The sequence below is a fragment of the Cebus imitator genome, unplaced genomic scaffold, assembly GCF_001604975.1.
Source record: "Cebus imitator isolate Cc_AM_T3 unplaced genomic scaffold, Cebus_imitator-1.0 Scaffold166, whole genome shotgun sequence".
Classification (NCBI taxonomy): Eukaryota; Metazoa; Chordata; class Mammalia; order Primates; family Cebidae; genus Cebus; species Cebus imitator.
The window spans coordinates 3,176,108-3,184,711 of NW_016107481.1; the positions used below are offsets into that span (position 1 = coordinate 3,176,108).

Consider the following 8,604-nt stretch of genomic DNA (forward strand, 5'->3'; position numbering starts at 1 on the left):
AAAAAAAAAAAAAAAAAATTAATAATGGATTTGAGATAAGCTTGGCATGGTGGGAAGGTGAGGCAGGAGGATCGCTTCGGCCCAGGAGTTCTAGGATTAAGGATAGTGATCTAAGCTAGAGGTATGTGAAAGATATCAGCATTTAGATGGTGTTTAAAGCCATGAGACTGCCTAAGATCACCAAGGAAGTGAGTGTAAATAGAAGAGAACCGAGGATGGAGCCCTGCGGACCAATGGAGCTGTAAGGCAGGGTAGTGGATGAAACCAGCCAAGGAGACTAAAAAGGAGCAGCCAGTGAAGTGGGAGACCTGAGTGAGTCGCCATGAAGCTCCTGGATCTGGTAGGCGGGAGTGCTCCTATGCAAATGAGCACTGAGAATTGACTTGGATTTAGTGACATGGAGGCTATTGATAACCCTTCAGGGGAGCAATAGAGGAAAAATTTGATTGGAGTGGGTTTAAGAAAAAAAAGAGAGGAGCAAAACTGGAGATGGCTAATAGAAACAATTCTTTTGAGAAGTTCTCCTACAAAGCGGAGTCCACATCTGGGACAGTAACTGGTGGTAGAAGCAGAGTCAAAAGAAGATTGGAAAAAAAGTGGGGAGAGACTGAGCACAGGAGGTCAAGGCTGCAGTGAGCTATGATCAATGCACCTCAATGCACTCCATCCTGGGTGACAGACCATTTCTTTAAAAAAATATATGGTGGGGGGAGAAATAACTTGTTTTTAATGGGAATGATCTGGAAGAAAATGAAATTCATGTAGAAACAAGAAGTGAGAAGGGCTGGAGTGGTGTCCTTGAGAAGGAAGGGAGAAAGGGTTTGAAAACTAACACACGGGGGAAGGATCGTTTGTAGACAGGAGTACAAACTGCTCATCTATGGAAATAGGCAGGTGGGTAGGCATGGTAATAGGAATCTTTGGAAGTTCTCTTCTGATTGCTTCAATTTTCTTAGAGATGTAGAAAGTAATGCTATCAGCTGGGAGGAGTTGGGAAAGATTATATGAGAAGGGAAGAGAAGGTGTGAAATGCCATCTAGGAGAACGAGAAGACAGTGGACTAGGGAAAAATTGTGTGCTTGTTGAGTGTCATGTAGGGCCCACTTCAGTTTCTGGTCATGAATTTAAGTGAGACAAGTTAGTATGATTGTGCTTCTTTCTCCAGCAATAATTAGCTCCTGGGAAGCAGATCCAGAACAGGCTGAGAATTCTGTTTAATCATATTTTACCAAAGGTATAAGAGCAAGGAGAAGAGAGCAAGGAAGTTGAGGAGATAAGCAAGGGTGTGATTATGATTCACCATGGAATTTAAGATGAATGAAGAAGGAAGAGTGGATATGGAGAGGTTAAAGACAGTTAAAAGGTGGTAGGATCAATGAATTGCAAGTCCTTCTGGGGTTGAGGGATTGTAGGAGTCTAGGGAAAAGAGAGAATGATTTGGAAAGATAGGAGGTATATAATAGTCTGAGGCTGGGCATAGTATCTCATGTCTGTAAAGCCAGCACTTTGGGACGCTCTGACAGGAATGTCAGAGCAGCCTTAGCAATATAACAAGACCCCATCTCTACAAAAAATTTAAAAATTAGCTGAGCATGGTGGTGTGCAACTATAATCCCAGCTACTCTGGAGGCTGAGGCAGGAGGTTGTAGCAAGCCAGGATGGTGCCATATACTCTAACCTGGGCTACAGAGTGAGACACCGTCTCTAAATATATAGATATATTGTAAGTCTAACTCCATTTTTTATATGTGCTGACAACTTTGAAGCCCTACCACTCCTCTTTCCCCTTGCAAACATAAGAAAGCCTAGATGCCTTTGATGCCAGCAGGAAAGTCAAACCATGCAAGACCCAGCCCATGTGAGAGAACCCTCACCGTGGTCCTACCCCTTAACCACTATGAAATCCTAAGATAGTCTCCTTTCTTTGCTCTCTTAAGCCATTTTTTAACCGGTCTGGGAGCCTCCCCTGCTCTCCCCAGAAAGCTGCAGTATGTTAACAAACCTCTTCACACCATCTTGGTACATGTGTGGCATCATCAGTCTCAACATCCAAATGAAATTTTAGGTGGAGGAGCCCATCTGGCTTCTGCAGGATGACCACAACAGTGTGGTAATTCGAGTGGGATCCATGAAATTGATACTATGGAGTACCGATGAAACCTAGGGTGGGATGTGACCATGGCAGTGAATGGCTAAGGGATGTGGAGGCAGGATCATTGGAAGAGAGTCAAGGACAGACTTTCATACAGATTATATGCTTGTGTATTAAAAACAATAAGACTTAGAAGAGGGGAGGTGCTGGGGAAGATGCCAGTAGCAAAAGCTAAAGTCCTTGATAAATAAGACAGTGGTCTGTGAGTGAGTAGGTGAGGAATGACGAAGGTGAGTGACAATATCAGAGGAGATGATTTTTAAAAAAGATAATGGGCAGGGGGAGGAATTAGAGAGGTGGGAGGAAGAATAGCTTGAAAGAAGCAAGAAGAACCCTCTTCTACCTCCCAGTCCAGTGGTATGAGGGCGCTGGGAAGGCTGCAGGGACAATAGCATCTACAGGGATGAGTCAGGTTGGCATTAGGACAAGAAGGTGAAGGAGATATTCAGAGAAGCAGTTGAGGATGTAGAGGATTTTGCTGATGATAGAGGGCACAGTGGAAAAGCCTCAGAAACTGGGGAGTCTTGAGAAGAGTTCAGAATAGGAGATATGAAGAGCCTTGAGAGGGACAGGTGGGAGGTGAGAGGGGCCTGGTGGTCTGGGGTTTCTCATGGTAAAGGATATAAAAAAGGATAACAAGGACAAAATTTGAACCAAATGAGAAGAAATGGTGATTCAGGTTTCCATTTAGTGTCACCCAAGACTAAATGAAATTAATGTTTTATTTGAATGGCGAAAATTAGTTTACAAGATTTTCATTTCAAAGTTGAGTTGCTTCCCTTGTCTTCACATGCCCCAGGACCCTGGCCCTCCAGGGGCCCACACTGAGAACCTTGCATCCAGGTGGTCCCTTGTACCACTGGACTTGCAGTTTGGCTATAAACCCACTTGGATGAGTCCCAAGATGGATCCAAGCAGGTTGGCCTTGGCAAATTTGGGCAGGATCCTTTCTGCCTCTGGTCTGATGTTCTCCTGAACTCTCACTGCAGAGGCCTGGCCATCCCTCATGTATACACTGGACCTACTTTACAAACATCCAAATGTACCTGTTCTGGTACCTGTTCTTATGGTACTTAAAGATTTCAGTTTTTCTAAGTAAAAGCTAGCTAATCCAAAACTAATTCATCTGGTTGTGTTCAGAGGTGCTAATTTGCGGCCTCTTGGTCATCATGTATAGTGTAACTTTGGCCTTCCAGAAGTTACATTACACATGATGGAGACAAAGAAATGACTCCAGTGGGTTCCAATACAGGAAAATCAAGATCACTGGTCTTTGAACTTTCTTGTTTATATATTCTCAAAAGAATTTTTGAAAAGATATGAATTCTCTGATGTTTTATAGCAACATCCAAAATTTTTATCATAAAATTAAACAATTGTAAAGGAAGTAAATTTCAGTTTTGTGTTGTAAATATTGGCATTTAAAAATAAAACTGTGGCCGGGCGCAGTGGCTCACACCTGTAATCCCAGCACTTTGGGAGGTCAAGGTGGGTAGATCACTAGGTCAGGAGTTCAAGACCAGCCTGGGCAACATGGTGAAACCCCGTGTCTAAAAAATATAAAAATTAGCTGGGTGTGGTGGCGGGTGACTGTAATCCCAGCTACTCAGGAGGCTGAGGCAGAGAATTGCCTGAACCTGGGAGGCAGAGATTGCACCATCGCACTGCAGTCTGGCAACAGAGCGAGACTCTGTCTAAAAAAAAAAAAAATTAATTAAAAAACCCTGTCACACAACTCATAAGTGTATCCAATATGAATATCATGCACCTTGATACCATTGAAAGAGTATTGTCCTTTAAAGAGTAAGTTATAAGGTTGTTTATTTAGCTATTAGAAATATAACATTGTTCCCTTTTCTTCTTGAACTTTTTAAACTCTGCTTCCCTTATACAATGTTATAGTTATATATTTTTGTGCTTTCTAATTTATTTATTTAGTCTTGATCTATCACCTAGGTTGGAGTGTAGTGGCAAGATCATAATTCACTGTAATCTAGAACTTCTGGGCTTGAGCAGTCCTGCCGTCTCAGCCTCCCTAGTAGCTACGACTACAGATACATGGCACAGTGCCCAGTCTCTAATTTATTTTTCAACCTATCATACTTCTCTGTTAATAAAAATTGTCATTTTGATGTTTTTTATTTTTAAATTTAATTTTTGAATGCGTAATATGTTTATCTGGTTCAAAAATAAAAATGAAATTAAAAATATTCATTGAGAAATTTTATTCTCTCTTCTACTACCTCCATGGGTAATCACTTTTATTAATTTTAAATTTATCCTTCTAGTGCCAATATTTCTTCTTTATATAAATAAAAGCAAAATTGAATCTGTATTTAAAAATTGAATATATATTTATATCATTCCCCCTTTCTTAGCTAAAAAAAGTTACTTTATTACATTTTTTTTAAAACTGCAGAATGGAAGCCTACTAATTAGACTAATGAAAATGTACTAATTCGACCAATATCAAATCACATTCCTGATAAGAATCTTTGCCTTCTCTTTTGCCTTGACCATAAGGTTAGATCATAGAAATCAACTGACATTCTTCAAGGACATTTCAGAAACCTGTGGTGTTTTCAGTGCTTAGAATTCAATACCAATGAGAACACAGGTTGTTAATGGCAGACCTTGGCAGATTGTGTTTTGTTTCTTCCAATATTTACAAATTGGGACATTTTACATAAACATCTAGATTCTGGCTGTTTTAAAAATCAGATCAGCTAACCAAACCTCTCACACACAGGCTGGTGTGACCTCCATGTGGCACTTGTCCTGTGGTCTGCTATAGTCTCTCTCACTTCCTAGCTTTCTTGCTTCAGCCCCCAGCATTTATTTATCTTTCCCATCTGATCCCTGTAGGCATTTGACTTAGTAACCTCTGAGTTAAAATCGTAGCAGTGACTTGGGAAGGTACACTCAAACAGGAGCTTCTTTGAAGCTTCAGAATGGGAAGCAAGAAAGGAGCAAGGGAAAAGAATAGAGGAAGATTAGGCTCTGGAGTAATGATTCCATTAAAAAGAACCCACATTTTACCTGAAATTCCTCAGGACAAGTGTTTTTTTCCATATACTCTGTAGTCTGTATGCACCTTCTCATGCCACTAGATGATGCAGGGTATTGGTAAGGCAAGGTGGTAACTGAATTTGAACCCCATGAAAATGAAGTCTATTGTGATTTAATCATGAGAACATAGACTGAAATGAGAGACAGTGCTCTTTTTTATCTTCTGTGAAAAGGCACATTGGACATTTGAATTAAAAAATACAATGGGTCCCTAGTTTTCTACTAACTCTACCACAAAATATTGAGGATCTATTGTGTCCAAAATGTTTTAAAATGCTGTTTAGAGTATGGAACACAAGAAACTTATAAAGTAGAGCAGGTATTTTGTGTATCTGCTTTTAATATAGAATACAATGCTTTAAAAAGGAAGAATGATAAGAATTTTAAGGGAAATTATAATTTGTTGTTATTTCCTTAACACCTGGCATAGAGAAGGTAATTCATAAACATTTATTAAGAGAATAAAAGAATGAATGAATAAATGAAGCTTCCAAGAAGATAAGAAGTATGAAGATAAAATCAGTTTTAAAAAGGTTTTTACCTTGAAAGCAGCATTCAAAATCTGAAAGTCATGAATGACAATTTTTATTTTGTTCTTTATTTCTTATCAGAACATTCCCTGAAGAAGTGCTGGGGCTTTTTGGAATAGTTCTTCGAGCAAATGAAACACCCATAATAACTTGGTGCTAAGATTTTTGTCTGACTTAAGGCATAACACTGTAATTCTGGAACTTGAAATTGCTCCTAATCACAATGTTGCTCTAGAAGACTTATATTGAGAATTCACAGTGACTATGGCAAGAATGTCAGAAGTGAACATCATAGGAGACCTGTCACGTGGAAGTTACTGAAAGAGTCACCTTATCATGGTGGATGATAGACTTCAGGAGGATATGAACTTGTCCTGAGACCATCTGATGACATCTTCAGTCTCTGGCAATAGTCTTTGGGATTTTGTATAAACCGTCAATGTCATAATATACAGATTTTAAAAATATGGAATGCCTCGCAAATTGGCATATCATCCTTGTGCAGAAGCCATGATACTCTTCTCTATATGGTTCCAATTTTACTCTATGAGCCGTCAAAGTGAGCATGACAATGTCATAATATTAAAATAGTATTTCACAATAGGGTTTCCCTACTCTCTTAATTTTGTGTATAAGGATATGCCATGTTCTCCACAGAAAAGGAAAATCACGTAGAAGCAAACGCAGCAAGAGATGACCTGATGGCACTACCAGACCACTGTTCACTGGGTGATTTGCAGTGTTTTCTTCCTTCTGATGACTAACCCTAAACACTTCCCAATTCTCTTGAGCACAAGAACAACCATCCAAGTCCAGGAAACATTCGATTCTCTCAGGTGACAGTAAAGATCTTAGAGAATCCAGATGTTTCCTTGCTGATTACCCCCCGTAAAATCCAGTTAGAACCAACAAATTCAGAAAATGTAATAAGGGTTTTAAACTCTTGTGGAGTATATTTTTCATCTTTTCCTGAGTTTTTTCCTTTCTTTTTTTGAGACAGAGTATTGCTCTGTCGCCAGGCTGAAGTGCAGTAGCACAGTCCCGGCTCACTGTAACCTCCATCTCCTGGGTTCAAGTGATTCTCTTGCCTCAGCTTCCTGAGTAGGTGGGATTACAGGTGTGCGCCACTACGCCCAGCTAATTTTTGTATTTTTAGGAGAGATGGGATTCCACCATGTTGGCCAGGATGGTCTCGATCTCCTGACCTTGTGATCCATCTGCCTTGGCCTCCCAAAGTGCTGGGATTACAGATGTGAGCCACCATGCCCGGCCAGTTTTTTTCTTTTTCTTTTTTTTTTTTTTTCAATATTTCTTTTTTCCATTAGAGTGGTTAGGAGCTCTGCAAGAACCACTGAAAACAGAGTCTCTTTGTTTAGTTCTGCCACTTTTTAGCTATATGACCTTGGGCCAGCTATTTAAAATCTTTATGCCTCAGTTTCATCTTCAGCAACAAGAGGATTAAATGGGTTTATGTGTTATAAAGTGTTCAGCATGATGCTTAGCACAGAGTAGGCACTGGACTTATGTAGAAGGTCTGAAAAAATGTCTAAAATGCCATGCTATCAGGCTGTGTAGGATTACTTTTTTTTTTTTTTTTGAGACAGTCTTCCTCTGTTGCCCAGGCTGGAGTACAGTGGCACAATCTCGGCTCACTGCAACCTCTGCCTCTTGGGTTCAAGCAATTCTCACATCTCAGCCTACTGAGTAGCTGGAATTACAGGTGTCCACTACCAAGCCCTGCTAACTTTTTTGTATTTTTAGTAGAGACAAGGTTTTACTATGTTGGCCAGGCTGGTCTCAAACTCCTGACCTCAGGTGATCTGCTCTCCTCTGCCTCCCAAAGTGCAGGTATTACAGGCATGAGCCACCACACCCAGCCTGATTACTCTCCTTATTGAACAAATTGATGGAGAGCTAGCATCTTCAACAAACCTTTCCAAAAAGCTTTAGGTAAAAATTTATTTTTGAGTTATAGGGAAATGGGCTTTTCCACACAAATTAATCTTCTTAGTAAACAAAACTAGTCCCTTTAAAGCACCAACTCTTGTAAAACTTTTTGACCGTTGTTACATTAATAGAGATCTTTTTAAACTATGTCACCCATGTCTCTGTCTTATGAAACACTTTGATGAGCATAATCTATTTCTTGATGCTGTAGGATTATACAATACAGAATTACATATCTGACATCTCAGAATGGGCCGAGTATGGCCTGCTGATACCAGAGAGGAGAAGAGAACCAGTGTTGAACACATCCGCTGGAATGGACTGGAACTTGGTGATGCTGACAGGCCAACAGTTTCAAAATATTTCCAGGTATCAGGCTACAGTTCGTGAAAGCAGTTGCCAGTGTTGGATTAGGCAGCAACTGGATAGAATCAAGTTGACACAGAATCAAATAGTTCAGGGGGAGAGACACTTCTGAAATTCAGGCCAGCAGGTTGGGGGTGGTAACTGGGAAGTCTGTATAACCACCACCTGTATGAAGGCAAAATTTAAATTCCAGTTGCTTGCACAGCACAGTTATTTCTAGTTATAAGAATAAGAACTTACAGAAAGAGCTCAAAGTCACACAAACTGTGTGGCCAGAGTTGGTTAAAAATCTTTCTCAGGTCGGGAAAGGTTGGGTAACTTGCCCAAGGTCATGCTGTGAAGGTGCACAGCCAGAATTCTATCACAGGCAAACTCTCTATGTGTTTCTGCTACTTAGCTCTACTCACTTTAAAACAAAACAAATGTTTTACTATTCTGGTAAACATAGAAATGACTGGATTTGGTTTTTCTGATTCTAAGGAAAATTTCAACTATACAACTCTAGAGTCACATAATTCATCATTTTTGAAGGAACAAGCG

At 40.0% G+C, this 8,604-nt stretch overlaps 1 non-coding gene across 1 annotated transcript; it reads right to left on the reverse strand.

The window, feature by feature from the left end:
- Positions 1-6,211: 6,211 nt before the first annotated feature.
- On the reverse strand, positions 6,212-6,316 carry LOC119473546. Its single transcript, XR_005202761.1, has one exon. It is a non-coding gene; the product is annotated as a U6 spliceosomal RNA (small nuclear RNA).
- Between the last annotated feature and the right edge of the window lie 2,288 nt (positions 6,317-8,604).